General features: G+C 36.4%; 1 protein-coding gene across 5 annotated transcripts in view; it reads left to right on the top strand.

The window, feature by feature from the left end:
• Positions 1-16,550, top strand: part of GPC6 (glypican 6) — a 1,170,736-nt gene that overhangs the window by 890,696 nt on the left and 263,490 nt on the right. The window lies entirely within an intron of this gene.

Below are 16,550 nucleotides of genomic sequence, written 5' to 3' on the forward strand. Positions count from 1 at the left end.
GACAGACAGCCATCTAGGGATGTGATTTAAGGAGTGCTACCTCCCTTTCTCAGCAGCCTGCAAAGCCAGATTATATTCCCACTAGTTCAGTTCTTTGGGCTTCAAGCATTGTCTCCAGGTGATCTCTGTTAAAATGTCTGAGAGTGACCCAGGAGGCATGGCACATTCACAGAGAGACCATCAAAACAATTAATGGGAGGGCAGCACCCAGAGGAAATGAGGCTGGAAAATGTTAATGGAGAGTCAGCGCTGGGTACAGATCTAGTGCAGTCTTTCAGAGCTGAGTCATGACTAAACCTCTTTCAACAGGTCCTTTTGACTTCAGCAAGCTTATACCACCATGTGCTGCTGGGGTGCCATACCTCTACCCAACCACTTTCCTCCATCGTAATGACTGCTTATCTTCATTCTTGTGCTCCCAGAGTGGGCCCTGTAGCAGCACAGGAATAAAGACGGTTGGCATTAGTTTTACACAAAACCACAGATTAATTCTACCTTTATTCTTTTCTCTCTAGTCAAGGATAATTACTTTTGTATATTATCCTATGGCACTTTGCAGTTTTTATAATGTCACATCCAAATCTCAGTTTATTAAATAACTCAAAACACAAAAGTCATTCAATAAAAATGTTTTTCAAGCAGTAATTATCCCTTAGGAAAAGAAGTTTCATTTCTATAACTGGTAAAAATAATTTAACATGAATATAATGGACATTGGATGATTACGGTCCTTGAAATTAGGATACACAGCAATACTTAACGATATATTATCTGTTAAGCATTCTCAATTTAGATGAGGGCTGGAAGCCAACATGATGGTGAACCCAAACAAAACATAGACACAGAGATATTTATAACTATCCAGTTATTAGTTTAGTCATCCAGCTGATTTTTTAAAGATTATCATCCATACTTCTTCTTAATCTTACAATAGAGCTGTACATTGCACCTCTCCAGGGCCTGTGGATTTCTGTTGAATCAGCATTGTTCATGTTCAAGATTCTTCACACTGAGTAATACAGGAGTCATTGGGCCACTGTGCTCTTCCTACCCAACCACCCGTTCCGTGCTTCAACACAACTGTTCTGATATGAGTCATATCTGTATCTACTAGGATTCAGTCTAAGATTTCATTTGGAAAAAAGAGCCTTGGTGCTACCATTAAACAATTTTAAAACTACTGGTCTAGTTTACAGGGCACCCTAAAAAGATGAATGGAATAGTGCTTGGAGGGGTAAGAAATAATGTGAAAGGCCTTCTTGCGGGATTATTATATATCAATAAAAAATAGTTTTCTATTTTTAAGGGGTATAAAAATGAAAGCCACAATTTTGTTTTAAATATAGAGAATACACCGGATTTTTTGGAAACTACTATGTGCTGTGTTTTGTGTTGAGCACTTTGCAGGCTTTTCTCATTTAATCCTCTACAACGTCTCATTTGACTTCATTTTATGGAGCAGGAAAATTAGATATTCAGATTGTTCTGCCTGCATCTAAAGTCAGGTCCAGTCTGACTGCGTTTCAGACTCTTGGAACCTCTGACATTTACTCAATATTTTAAAGTGTGTATTATAAATAACTGTCTCCCTGAGGCGTGTGAGGTTTGGCTTTGCCCAAAGTTAGTAATTAGGTTGGATGACCAGTCCTGCAACTCTAGCCTGTTGGCCAACTTTCCTATTTGATCTGGGACTCGTTACAGGGCGGTTTTGGCATGGATGAGAAAGGAGATGAGAAATAGATGAAACCACGCTGCAGGATTAAACCTGAAATGTTATTTGGTGGAAAAAGTATTCCCAGGCTGAACTCTAGTTCTTTCATTCACTACTCTACACACGTCGTAAATCAGCCAGAAGAGAGCTATTTCCATATTTTAAATTGCTGCAAAAATCTCTCTGACTTCCTCATTTTGCAGATAAAGCTTCAACATTATATGAAGCAGTGTATGTTGAATTTTAATGCTCACTTCAAAAATCATACTTACTCACTTTGTGTGTTTTTGATGCTCTTCTGACATGCAACCATGACCTAATTTGTTTGCAGCACATGTTTACTTCTGTAGTGGTTTATTATTAAAATGTTTCTAAGCTTCTGTCTTAGCTATTTAGAAAGCTAAAGAAAGAATCCCTGTTGCCTTTGAATAATGTATTGGTCCTTGCTAATATCTTACTGAAATAGCTCAAACCCAGTTTAAAAATGCATTTCACAATATTTTAGCCATTCTCATATATGAGTCATATTATAAATGTCATAAATCTTTTCAAAATGTTAAAAACTTAAAAAAACTGTGAGACATAGACAAAATACTATTAGTAAATATTTAAGTATCAATATTTGAAGACATTACAGAAATATGCTTTAAAAATATCTACAATGACAAAAATATATAAGCTAGAAAATCCTTAAATTAAGTCTGAGCTATAAAATGTAGAGCCATATTAAATGTCACTTTGTATTCAATTTGAAGGAAAAAATTAAGAAACCAAAACACTTTTTAAAATACAAACACTTCCCCAAAAAATGTTTAACTCTTAATCATATTAATATATATTTTAATTCCTCTTATGAAACAGGTATATCAAACATAGTTGATTACTGGATATGTAAACTTAATTCATATACCTTGTTCTTTAATAGTCATCTCTTGTTGCATAAGGCATCTTATATCTCTCTATTCCTAGTCTTGGTTACTAAGATATAGTGGTATAAATATCATCATGAGATAACATCTTATTTATCATTTTTCAGAAACCAAGAGTTAAAAGCTTCCCAAAATGTCACAAATCTTTGAGCTCTTAAGCAACCGTGTGTGTGTGTGTGTGTGTGTGTGTGTGTGTGTGTGTGTATGCATGCACGCATATGTTTGTATCTGAAAAAGGAGTAGGAGGGGGAGATAGCTATAATGCGTGTTGTGATTTATTGGATGCTAATCTTGGGAACACAAGATTGCATTTCAAAGGTCAGGTTTACAGTCATGAAAAACAAAGATTCTGCATGTTTGATACTAATGAGCCCTGTTTATCCAGTGTGTGGAGTAAGACAAATATTAGATTAAATGTAAATCACAGCATGTTCTTATTATAGATAGAAGCCTCTCTGGGAGCAGATGTGCTAATACTAAATAGAACACTGCTATAAAATGTTTTCCTGAATTACTGAAGTAAATAAAATACACTGAAGAAAATGGGGAGGGGGAATTATTTATAAAATTAAAATCCATTTTAATCTTGTAAAAGCACAATTAGGAGAGTTACTACCTTTAAAGATGTGATTTTATAGCCCCATATATTCCTTTGAAAAATAAAGTCCTTCCTAAAACCATAATTTCCAAGTCCATAGGTTTACTTAGGTATTCTTTAAGCATTTCATTTTTACAACATGACTCTTGATTGACACCCCGTTACTTACATGCCATTCAAGTTGTTCTCAGTTTCCCATTTCCTATTTTTTCCTTTTAGTTTTGTGAATTGTGTTCATCTTGGTCATTGGGCTCGTTTATTCATTCAACAAATGTTTCCGAAAAGCCCATCATGCACTAAGTCGAAGCTCTGCTTGGCACCTGTGATGCAAAGATAATCAAGTCATGATTTCTGCCTTCAGTGAACTCATCAATGAAAACAAAGGAAGAAGTGATGAGTCCATGTGGACAAATCAGAGAAGGCTTTACGGTCTTGGAGAACAGGATTTTCTAGGCAGTGAAGGGGATGAAAAAGCACACACTGGGGGATAGGGGAGAGGTAAACATTGACATTTGGGAAGAGGTATAGAGTAAAAGGGGGAAACAGGTCAAGAGAAGGCTAGTGAGGCAGAAAGAAGGTACATTGGGAATGCCCTCTCACTCACATTCAAGAGTTTGAACCTCATTTCACAACGATCTCAGAGTCCCTGAAAGGTTTTTAAGAATTCAATTTGTAGAGGCAGAGATTGAAAGCAAGGACACAAGTCAGACTTTTCTAACTGTCTCTTTAAAGATAATATGAATAATATAAAGACACAACTCGTCTTCTTCCAAAGCCTATCATTTTTCATTTCTCCCCAAATGGAATGGTGAGAAGGAACACTAGAGGTGGAACTAACTCATCAGGAGAAACTGTACTTTGCCAGGCAATTTGTATGATACACTGAAAAACAAGCACGAAAACAAATAAACAGAAAAGGTAAAATATATAAAAAAAAAAAAAAAAAAGGCCATTCATAAATTAGGAGAGAATCTCTACTAACAGTATTTTCTGTATTTTTCCACTTAGCCTTAAATAAGAGAGTGGAGCTAAGAGCCACCTATGTGTCTCTGATAAGTAAATTACTTTTACAAGACACTGTATCTGTGCTCTTTCTATATGTGTGTACCATTTTTTCTATGTAAAATATAGTTATGTAAAATTCTATTTTATGAACCAATAATAGCAACATATAAACAAAACCGGTGTATTTTATGACAATGTCTTGTATGAAACATATCATCTGTATCTCAAAAAAAGGAACCTGCCTTAACAGAAATTCCTTCCCTAGAATCTAGATGCTTTAAGTGTCAGAAATAGCTCTTCTTGTGATCCTATGAAAGGTGCCACGTGCATTTTTTTTTCCCAGACTGAGGTTTCTATCTATATCATGATATGTTCAGTTCAGTGAGAAGCATTCAATTTATCACCAAATACTACTGCTTTTACGGAAAAGGGCTTTTAAAAATATAGTTATTCATTTTGAAGAATTCTCTCTTTCTGAAAACCACTAGAAAGTCAAATAATCTTATCTTCCAGGTCATCTTCATAGCCCTGGAAATCCTAGGAGCAAACCACCCAGGAAGAGACCTGCACTGCTGGCCCAGCCAGCCTGATTCTGAACACTGACTCACGTTATGTCTCTCAGGTGTTGTCGAATTTTAAAGGCCAATTTCTTGTCTTTTTTTTTTCATATACAAAATAGTTTAATGAAGTCAGCAAATAAATGAGCTTGGAGCACTGCTGTGTACCCACCAAACCTTAAAAGTTTCATTATAAACTCCAGACCTTTCTTACACATAATAAGGTTCATTAAATACTTGTTGAAAAATATGCATTTTTAAAAAATAAGCAACTTAAAAACCATTTCTGTGCAATATTATATCTTACCTGATGAATATCAGTAACATCTCATGTAAATATATCTCCATGTAAAGGGATATATACATTATTTTCTGTGTATGGAAAATTTTAAACAACTAAAGAAAAATACAAGGAGGGGATCATGGTAACAACCAACGTGAGATTAGGACTACTCAAATAAAGTAATACCAGCTGGGCACCAGTGGCTCACGCCTGTAATCCCAACACTTTGGGAGAGGCAGAGGTAGGAGGATCACTTCAGGGCAGGAGTGGGAGCCCATCCGGGGCAACATAGCAAGATCCCCTCTCTACCAAAAAAATATTGAAAATTAGTTGGGTGCAGTGGCACCTGCCTGTATTCCCAACTATTCAGGAGGCTGAAGTGGGAGAATCACTTGAGCTCAGGAGTTTGAGGCTGCAGTGAGCTCTGATCATGCCACTGCACTCCAGCCTGAGTGACAGAGCAAGACCCTGCTGCAAAAAAATAAAAAAATAAAGCAATACTAGCATACATTTATCATGCCTGAGGCTGATTTCAAATTTGTACTTACTAGTACAAGCCTTTTTTAAAAAGCCAGTATGAAAGTGGCTTTTAGTAACTTTCTATCAGGAAAAAGTTGAACTGCCAATTTGTTTTCAAAGAGTTGAGGTCCTCCAAAATTAATTTCTGGTTTATCAAATTATTTCCATGCATCCTAGGCATTTAATGTCATCTTCTCATCAATTAATAGAAGGGTAAAAATATGAGGTGTAATAAGTAACAGGGGTAATAGGAGGAGTACAAAAAATCAAATATTATTACCTGTTTCCTTCATTTCTTCCTTAATGTTTTTGGACCTGTACACTTTTTCTGTGTATATTGATAACATAAGAAGTTGGCTGAGCTTATTTCTCTCTTGAGGTACAAGTATTCACAGTTAAATCCTTATTTTTCTAAGGAAAGTTGTGTTATTCTGAAAATTGCCTTCAGACAGCCATTAGCTAGGGACTAAATATCTATTTGCAGTATTTTATAGAAATGTTTTTGGTTATATAGATTAAAAGTGAAAATCTGTAAGATTGTATTCATTTTTGATTTTTTAAGAAAAATATGTATCTACTAGTCATTTTTCAATATGGTAACTTTTTTTCCTACTCTAAATCTGGGCCTAGGATGTGACAACTGAACTGAACATTGAAAATTCAGAAACTCCAACATGTATCATTGCATAATCACCCTGTATTGTTCACTCTTAAAAGTGGTTTGAACCTATGAAGGAGAGTTTGCATCCATGTACATGGTTGATGTAGTTTGGATATTTGTCCCTGCCCAAATCTCATGTTGAATTGTGATACCCAATGCTGGAGGTGGGGCTTGGTGGGAAGTGTTTGGATCATGGAAGCAGATCCCTCATGGCTTGCTGCTGGTCTTGTGATAGTGCATTTTTGTGAGATCTGGTCATTTGAAAGCACCTCCCCTCCCACTCTCTCTCTTGCTCCTACTTTCGCCATGTGACGTGCCTGCTCCCCCTTTGCCTTCCACTGTGACTGGAAGTTTCCTGAGGCCTCCCCAGAGGCAGATGTCATTATGCTTCCTGTAAAGCCTGCAAAACTGTGAGCCAATCAAACCTCTTTTCTTGTAAATCACCCCGTTTCGGGTGTTTCTTTACAACAATGCAAGAACTGCCTAATACAGTGGTAAAAATCCCAAAGCCTAGAATCTTGTGCATCTGAACCAGCCCTGGTCATTGCCAATTACAAATGGGGAGACAATATTCTGCTAAATTATTGCTGCTTCCATTGTAAAAGCAAGAAGAGTGCCAGGGCACTGCTAGTCAGATGGCCACATGTGGATGAGATCGCCACAGGTGACTGGTTTAGTGTTACCAGGTCAGAAAATTGGTGTCATTTTTAAATTCATTTTTAGAGTAAGATGGGGGAATAATCATTTCTAGCTCCTGAATGTTCCTATCTGCTATCCAAGGCATATCAAGGTGTCTAGAAAGCCAAATTAGGAATTAGAAGGTGCTTAATAAGGAAAGGCTTAAGCAAAGGGAGTTAGATTGCTTTGTAGACAATGTTATACAGTCCACAGTCATGATTATTTCTGCTCCCCTACGGGGAATAGTAATCTATTTTATATCGTGATGTATTCTTTCCAACACTTATTATCAGCCCTTAATTCTCAAATACTAGAATTTGTCTTCTCTTAGATTTTAAAATCAATGTGTTTATTTAGAAGGAAACACTTTAGATTTTGATGAAAATTTAGGAAAGATTTATTTTACCAGTAACACTCATCATCTTTTGGGTGGGTCATTAACTAACTTAGATTATGGTGTGGAGGAGAGTAGGAAAATTTGTATAATGACTCCACAGACAGCTAAATAAATAACGATCACTTGCAAGCTGATTTGGTTGTAGTTGTGTACTTTTTATAGAGAGCACAATAGATCACTGTATCTGTCAGGATAAGCTAGTTGTGCGTGATAATAGGCAACTTCAAAATCTCAGTGGTTTGAAACAATGAAGTTTCTTTTCTTTCTGGCATTACATGCCTAATATGAGTCAGGTGGGGACGCTACACTTGTGTCCTCAGTTTGGATCCAAGGTGACATAGCAGTTGCTGTATGGAATTTTACCAGTCATTCTGACTGCAGGAAGACAGAACTCTGGCTGGTCTTAATGGGCAATTAAATACTCTGGCTTGGAAGTGACAGAATGTTACAACTTGCTGGCCAGGACAATTTACTTGGCCCTGTCTAACCACAAGAGAGCCAGAAATTGCAAGGCTGCCATGTGACCAGAAATGAAGAGAACTGGAAAGATCTGGCAAACAGCACTGTGAGCCTCCTAATCATTTGTGTGAGTTTGCCGTCACCCCTTGTGTTAGCTATCTCTCTTCAGAAGGACAGAGAATCACAAGTGTGTCAAACAATGTCAATTACTACCATGATCATTTATTTTAGATCCCATTCTTCCTCCATAATTACTCTTTTCCAACACCCACGTTACTCAAATACAAAAACCAGTATCTCTAAGCATTTTTCTGAAATTCACCTTAACTTCTTTGTTTCAACAACAATAAAAAAAAGCTCAGAGTACAGTCTTTCTGATAAATTTTAAAATTTTATGATTACATTGTGAAGTTATTAATTTGTAGCATTTATAGTATTCAGTTATGTATATTTATAATGTGTGTTTAGCATATTTTTAAAACATGCTGTAGTTACTCAGTATTTGCAACAAACAATATAAATTGAAATAATGAGAAATCTCAGGATTATCCTAAACTGCCACTTGAATGGAAACTGTAATGGACAAACCATAAGCTGTGCTGGACAACTGCTGCTTGCTCTCAGATCTCTTCCTCTCCTTTCCTCTACTCGCCTCTCTGTAGCAGGGAATTACATTTCCCAGGGTCCCTTGTTCTTTAGCTTCTGGGTCAGTTAAGTCAATCAAAGGGACTTATGGAAGACCTGTCCCAAGGAGAGAAGCTAGAATATTTTTTCCTCCTCACTCCATTTTCTTTCCAAGTCTTCAGCGGTAGCAGCAGCAGTAGCAACTGTATCTACCCTGTGGTTCTGCCTCCCACTCTTTTGTAACCCAATCCCCCATCAGAGACTTTGGCTTGTGTTTTTGGGTAGTAGCTCCTCCCATTATCCTATAAGCCCTAGCAGAGTGAGTGGCTTCCTTTGGTAATGTCTGGGTCATTGTTCTATCTTCTGTTTGGTTTCTCAGCTCTTCTGTGCCCTGTGTAACTATTTCCCTGTATTAAATACTTTCTGTTTGAAAACCACTCTGAACCTGGAGTGGTTTCTGGTTTTCTGGCTAGATCTTGACTACTAGAATAGCCCACTGTGAAACTGAAAGATTCCTTGAGAGGTTATGTTGATTCAAAGGCCACCTAAGCAATTTTCTTTTTAAAATGAATGAGGTCAGTAGGATAAATGGAAAGTATAATGAACCAGGCAGGGTCTATATGTTACACAGAAGATCATATTACACAAATATGTTTATATTCATACCATTTTGCAGATGTTTTAAAATGTAGGATATACCTTTTTTCCCTGTAAATATGAAAGTTCTGTTTCATGATGGAATCAGATTCATTGCATTGATGGAACAAGATGTATTTAATGCTCTCATATTGATTAATGTTTAGGATCTGTTGGACTTTTGAGTACTATAAATAAAACTGAGATGAATATACATGCAATATTTTAAGGATTTAAAGTTTCTTTTTTTCTTTTTTCAATAGAAGCTACTTCTAACCATTTGACTGTCCAAATTAACTTTTTCTGTATCACAACTAACCCTGTCCACCAGGCCTCCTAGCTTTTTTATTTTATCTTAGCTTCCTAAGTCAGTCAGGCAATTGATAGGATCCAAAAGGTACAGTTGTTATCTTTTATACTCTTAAGTATCTACAGTGAGGCAAAGGGAAATACATCATAATTCAGAAAGAAAAGTACAAGAGTAAGTAAGTGTTAATGCCACCGCACCATGTTTTAGTTTTATAAATAAAAAATGTCTTTAGTTTATTTGGCATATGCAAAAACCCAGCCTAAACCAGCATTCTGATTACAGAAGAGAACTTCAGGATTGTCAAGAGGAAAGGAGAATGGGACCAAGGCTTCCAATTTTTAATTTTGAAAGTAGAGTAGGAAACCTCTTTGGAAACTCTATTTAGTTACTATTAATACGAAGTCAAGTAACACACAGGCCGCTCATCTCAGAGAATCTCAAAAGTGCAAGACTCTGACAGCTCCTTTCTCTGCAGAGAAAATGACCATGAAGTCATTCTGCTTTATTAAGAGTCCTCATGGGAGTAGAGAAAAGTTTTAATAAGCTTATAGCTACTCTGACAGTGGAGTAGTAAATACTAAGCATTACTTCATAGGAATGAGTAAGTATAACACCTTCACAGGCTGTTTTTATAACATATGGACTGTTAAGTGCTTGAGAAATAATTTGTTTGTTTTTGCAGCTCATAGTTTAATGTAATGAAGCACTACTGAGTTGAATAACTAGACAAGAAACTCTTTAGTTATGGGGAATTATATTCTGAATTAATGAATTGCAAATTGTAAGCCAATCCAACTCCTATAAATATTATGAGGAAAGAAGTAGCAGTCTTACCTACACAAATTTTCAAGGCAAAGTTATTCTGTGATGAGAAAAAGATTTAGAGCATAATTAAGGTGCCTAAAATATAAGTACTTAAGAAGAAACTTACCATATGTTTAAAATTATCCAGGACTGCATTTATGATCTGTGATAAGTATATATTTTCTGGAATGCCAAAAACCTCTTTAAAGGTTTTCTGTTTTATTTTTATGGCTTTATTGTGCACTTCACCTCTAGTAATTTACAATGGGCTTTAAAAATTCAAAAAATAAAATAAAGATTTTCATTCTGTGCCTGTGATAGTTATCTCACTTTACGTAGAAAATACTAACTCATTGGTAAAAATACAAATAACTTAAAATGACAGATTTAATAAACCACATTCTGGGAACATTTTGTTAACACAGCTCTATTATACCAAATACAGAGCTTTTTTCAAGTTTGAATGTCAATTAATTTGGGAAATGATGGCCTTGAGAATCGTCTTTAATTTCTGTATATATGAGATCATTAAGAAAAATATGTAATCTTAATGGGTCATTTTTTTTTTCAAAAACTGACTTTAGAGTTCAAAAACAGAGATGACATGATAAATAGGGAAAGAAGCCATGAGTCTAATGTTAAAATTCTTGAAACCTGGCTTCATCCCATAATAATTATATAACCCTGGCCAAGTTATGAACATTGATGATTCTGTTTATTCATCTCTCAAAGACGTAAAATAACATATAACTTGCCTTCTTCAAATGGTGGGCCTAAGGATGAGAGTAGCTAATACAAATGAAAGGGTTTTAAACATAATTTATGTGGTTACAAAAATGTTCTACAAGAAAAGAAAAATAAAGGATTTCATAGTCAAATAGTTTAGGAAATCTAAATTATTGTGCACATGAGGCAGAGAGAGAAATAATGACAGATTTCTCAGACACTTCAGTAAAGAAAGAATAGATTCTGCCTGTTACCTCATTTGACCTTGGAACCTTCCCTGGCTCCATTTCCTGTCACACATCTGGAGAACGCTGGTGGAGAAAGGTGATTCCAGAGCGCACGGAGGCCATGATGATTTTTCAGTTAGAGTGTTGAAGAGCGAGGCACAGAAGACTCAATGGAGCAAAGCTACCACAGAGTTGATGGCACTAATAACTTTTTGAGGGTGATTGTAGCTGAGTGTTTCTGCTTGTTTCTTATAAATGTATTTTGTGCAGGATAAGTGTAGTTACATTTCCCTGAAACTATTTCTTACACACGATGACCTCAGCAGGGTTGGGGTCTAAACGCCAAAGGAATGCACATGCCTTCCTCAGATTTTGCCTCTCCATTTTGAATGTGTGCGAGTCTTGAAAATCCCCGTTATTGGGACCCTTCTGACCCCTGACCACAGCCTTGGGGTCTAAGATGCTGCAGCCTCATGGAATAGGGCATTTTCTCTACCTGTGGACTTGTTTTCTGTATTCCTGAAGTGAAGAAAATAAAGAATCCTCAAGATCTCTTCCTCGTTCAAAAATATGGACCAAATAATAGTACAACATTCCCTCCCCAGCCTCTTGGGTCTTTTAAAGTTGCCCTCACCTCCCTCATCTAAATTAGTCATTAAAGACTAGAGCATTATCTCCAAGAAACCCTATGAAAGGCGTAGCATTTACGTGGCATGAAGGCCATTTTATCTCTCTCCTAGGTATTGATTAGTTTCTCAGATTAGATCACGGTCACGGAGTCAGATGCTGAAATAGAATAAACTCTTAGGACCCACCAAATACCTCCTCAGGACCCAGCCCATGGATAGACTTCCGAAAGTTAAAAGACCATTTCAGAGTTAGTCTAGCATTTAATACGTATAGTAGACAGTACACATTAGAAGATAATTGCGGAAAAGTAAAAAATTATAAGGCTCCAGATATGTTAATGTTTTGTTTTTTAGTATTTTATCAGATTTTGATGCTCTTGGATGGCCATTGTAAAATGTACTGACAACTTGAAAGCATGTCTAGCTTCTGAAATATTATTCCTATAGAATGTTCATTCTCATTCTGGGATCTGAGGAGCAGTCTTTTCTGTCATTCATTCAGAAGATAGTTATTGAGTATTTACAATGGTCAGGCGCTGGACTAAGAAAAAAGATGGAAACAAGAATTAGACAATGACTATATGACTCTGTCTTGATTCCCACGTTTGTGAACCAGCAAGTACATGCCCACCATACAGATACTAACCAGTTAAAAAAAAAAAAAAACCTTAAGTGCTTTAAAAACACATGGCTCTAAATAAAATAAAATTCTGACTCTTAAAATGTATGGTGTGAAATAGCAAATTATAAAAAGCACAGCCAAAATATCATGACTTAAAAACTTCACACTTAAAAAATAAAAAACGAAATTAAAAAATCAGAACAAACGGGGAATGTATTCATTTTATATTATACAAGATATCTTGGCAGAACTTTTAACCGAAGACCTCTGTTTCCCTTTGCAAAATAAAATTAAAATAGAGAGCATAGGGTAAATAAGAGCACTGAGAAATTCAGCTTTCCAGGTATGATTTCACCATCCAGGGCTTTCCTTTTTTTTCACATTGTGGGTATGTACCCTTCCATGAATGTAACTTGGAAGTAGAGAGGATGAGAAAGTGAATTTAGTATGCCTAAAAAGAACGCAACAGCAGATTTTTTTTGGGGGGGGGGTCTCAGCTGAATGTTAAACTCATTAAAAGAACAAGAAACATTTCATGGATTACGGTTAACAGTACCTCTGTCATAGACAGGAGGCCAGATTCGAGCCATAAATGGAGCCGTTGTGTGCAATAACAAAGGTGAGATATTCATCCTCAAAACTGATCCACCTCCTGCCAAAGGCAGGTACACATAATGAATACACAAAAACAGCCTAGTTTTTTTCAGAGAGCCACACTAAAAAACAAGCTATTAGGACATTAATCATCAGTTGAAAACAACATTCCAGAAGAAAACTTCACAATCAACAAAAATATGTGTACTGCTGATATGCTTGCAAAGCTCAACACACCCTACAATGAGGTCAAACGCTAATATTTCTGAAACTAATCTCTGATTTCTTTTTCATTATCATAAAGGCAGTGACAAATTGGAAACAGTTGAATTCATATTCTTACCTTTGAATGCTGAATTACTAAATTGAGTTAAAGGCTGTGAGCATTAGACAGAGTCTTAATGATTGGGCATTCTGACCACTTCAGCCCATGAATGGGGAACAGGGGCCTAGAAAAGCTAATTAATGGAAGATAACACAGACCCCTGCTCCACGTTCAGCATTATCTCCTGTACACTGTACTATTCTGTCTCTCGACCCAAATAGATCCAGAGTCTGGCAACTGCCTGGAAATTTAGATCCCCCAGAAGAATGTGTCCCTCTCATGCTAAATGCCTCAGTTTTGCCTATTAAAGTATTTTATTTATTCTTTAGAACCCTTTATGCTCATAAACATGCCCATTAGTTTTACAAATTACCACATTACTCATAAATGAGTTGTCCTCCTAATATAGTACATAACTTCTTGTTGCATTTTATTGGACCATTTATAATAAAATTATGGAATGTGTTAAATAACCCTTAGAGAAAAAACGTACCCATCATGTCAGCAGAGACCTAAGTATTGCATTTTTTCTAAGGTCTTTGTAGGGAATCGATATTCAGAATATCATATTATTCCTTTAAGAGGACTTTTGGGTTTCTGTTTGGGGTCACTCCTCCCATCCTTTTCACTAGATTTCCTGTAAAAGTCTAAGTCACCTGTAATGGTCTTATTTTCACAATCTAAAGACAAATGATTTACTTCTTCTAAAACACATAAGATCTATTTGTTGTTTAAGTTAGCAATTAAAGTTCAGCATCAAAGCCTGAAATCACCTCTTCTCCTTGTCACCCACTTGTAACAGAAACACTGGCACTAACATATGTGACCTTCAGAATAGCAGTTGCCTCTCATAAAATCTAACAGTGTTTTCTTCAGAAATAAGGACTATGAAGCCACAGACTTCAGGTCCCTTTGAGACCATTGACATAGTACATATCTAACTGAAACCAAGGGTGCCCTAATCACAGGACACCTACAAAATTTCCTTTCTTTCTCTGTAACATTTACAGACATGGGCTACAAGGAGCTGTATTACAGATTAGCTTTATCTAATGTAAGCTAGTATGCAAAAGAAAATAAAATTTAAGGCAGACTGAATTAATTATATCTGAGATTTGACTTACACATTAGATGATTAAATATGTGCATTTGAAAAAAGTCCCTGAAGGTAATCTTGTTACTTTAAATAATTGTCCAGGGCCTTTTGGCTAAAGTGACTTTCCCCATGTAGCTTGCTTGTATTATCTTAATTTTTCAGCGTCTTAATTTTGCATTTTCTTTATGGCTCTACTTTCAATTTAATTCAGAAGCATTTATTGAGAGCAAAATCGGCAAAGAACAGTGCTGGAACCTGCAGGGGAATGGAAAGTTGAAAAGACATGACCCACCTACCCTTCAGGGTTGTCTCTGTCAGGTAGGACATAAATCCACATGGCTAATGCATCAGCCATTACACCAATAACTCCAGTCCAAATCCAGATTACCAGTACTTATTTTTTATTATAAAGGGAATTTATCAAATCACTACTGAATTAGCAACAATCAATATATTGGGAGAAAGAAGCCCTTGCTTGCAGCATAGCATGAAAATAAGACAAACAGCTAATTTCCAATGCAGGATGGTAAGCACTGAGCCACTACTGGCCAGGGATGCCACAGAAGCCCAGGAAAGGAGCTTAGGGCCTTCAGAAATACTTGATTTTTGAGTTAGATCCTAAAAAATTACAGGTTAGCTGGACAACGAAGCTAAGCAGCTTCCAAGCAGAAGAATAGCACCTCTCAGCCTGCAGATCTTCCTAGTTTTTTGACTATCATTGAGAAATCAAATTTCAAAAATTATTTAGGAAATGGATAAAAGGTAACCAAATTGTACTGTCATTTACAAAAAAGCAATTACTTTCATGATTTCTTAAAGCAAAGGATTAACACCAAAATATAGAAAAGGGAATAATCTTAGAATAAAGGACAATTCTTTAAGTTGAATAAGCTTAGCATTTTTTTTTTTTTTTCATTTGACTTCACTGGCAATCCTTTTCATACTGGACCGACTTCTGTGAACTACTGTTGGAATATGGAGTCTTTGGGGGAGCTGCAAGGAGTTCCTAGAGAATACAGTACAAGAGAGCGGCAATAAAAGGCCAGGCTGGAAGGGTGTGCGTGGACTGGATATGAAGGACATTGAGTGCTGTGTTAAGTTTGTTCTTTTTAATTCTAAATGCAGTGTGGAGTGATTGAAGGAATTTTAAAAGGGAATGCACCATGAGATTGTGTTTCAGAATGATCATTAGGACAACAGTTTAGGAAATTAAGAAAAGACCAGCTTTGCAGATAGGGAGAAAATAGGAAGAGATTAACAGATTCGAGGTAAAAAATTGTTGTGGCCATAGTGGACGAGTAAAGATGGTAGATGGATAGACATTTGAGAGATTTAAGGAGTTTACATCAATAAGACTCAATGATTGATTGGATTTGGGGGCAAAGGAGAAAAGTCAAGAATAATGGAAGATATCCTAAATTTCTGGCTTTCATAATAAAATTAATAGGTGGCAATGTCTCAGTTCTTTCTAGTCGATCAATTGAAGGAGAGCTGAGGAGTTAGAGAAATTTGATTTTAGATCGCTTGTACTTGACACAGCTGTAGGACATGTTGGAGATGATATCTAGCAATTGAAGACATGATTCCAGGGTTTGGGGAAAAGATCTTGGCTAGAGAAATACATTCAGAAGCCAGTACAGGGGTGATCATTGAAGCCAAAGGAGTGGATAAGCTGTGTGGAAAGAATCTATTATTGATGAGAACAGGGCCCACGGTGAAATTTTGTCCAGCTGGGACATGTAGAAAATAGGCAGGGGATTTGTGACAATTGCTGCAATTGCTATAATTCAAGCAGAGTGCAGTGAGGATACAGAGAGGAGAGAGACTCTCAAAGTGATACAGTCTGAGCTGAGCCTTAAGGAATGGGATCTGGAACAGGCAACTAAAAGCAAGAAAGACTTTCCAGACAGAGACAAGGGAAGATGTTTAATTTTTTTTTAACCTAAAACAGTAGTGCTAGGGGACTTGTTAAGAGCACAGACTGAGAGAAGGGAGCTGGAGGAGTCACATCAAATTTTTAATTTAATAAACTTAGGATGGGCTAGAAATTGCAAGTCTAATAAGTTTCTAGGTGATAATGATGTAGTTGGTCCCTGGACAATATTTTGAGAAAACTTTCCAATTAAAAACAAGTAAGAAACAAACAAAATCCTCCTTTCC

This window comes from Macaca thibetana, chromosome 17 (genome assembly GCF_024542745.1).
Source record: "Macaca thibetana thibetana isolate TM-01 chromosome 17, ASM2454274v1, whole genome shotgun sequence".
In the NCBI taxonomy this organism is placed as follows: domain Eukaryota; kingdom Metazoa; phylum Chordata; class Mammalia; order Primates; family Cercopithecidae; genus Macaca; species Macaca thibetana.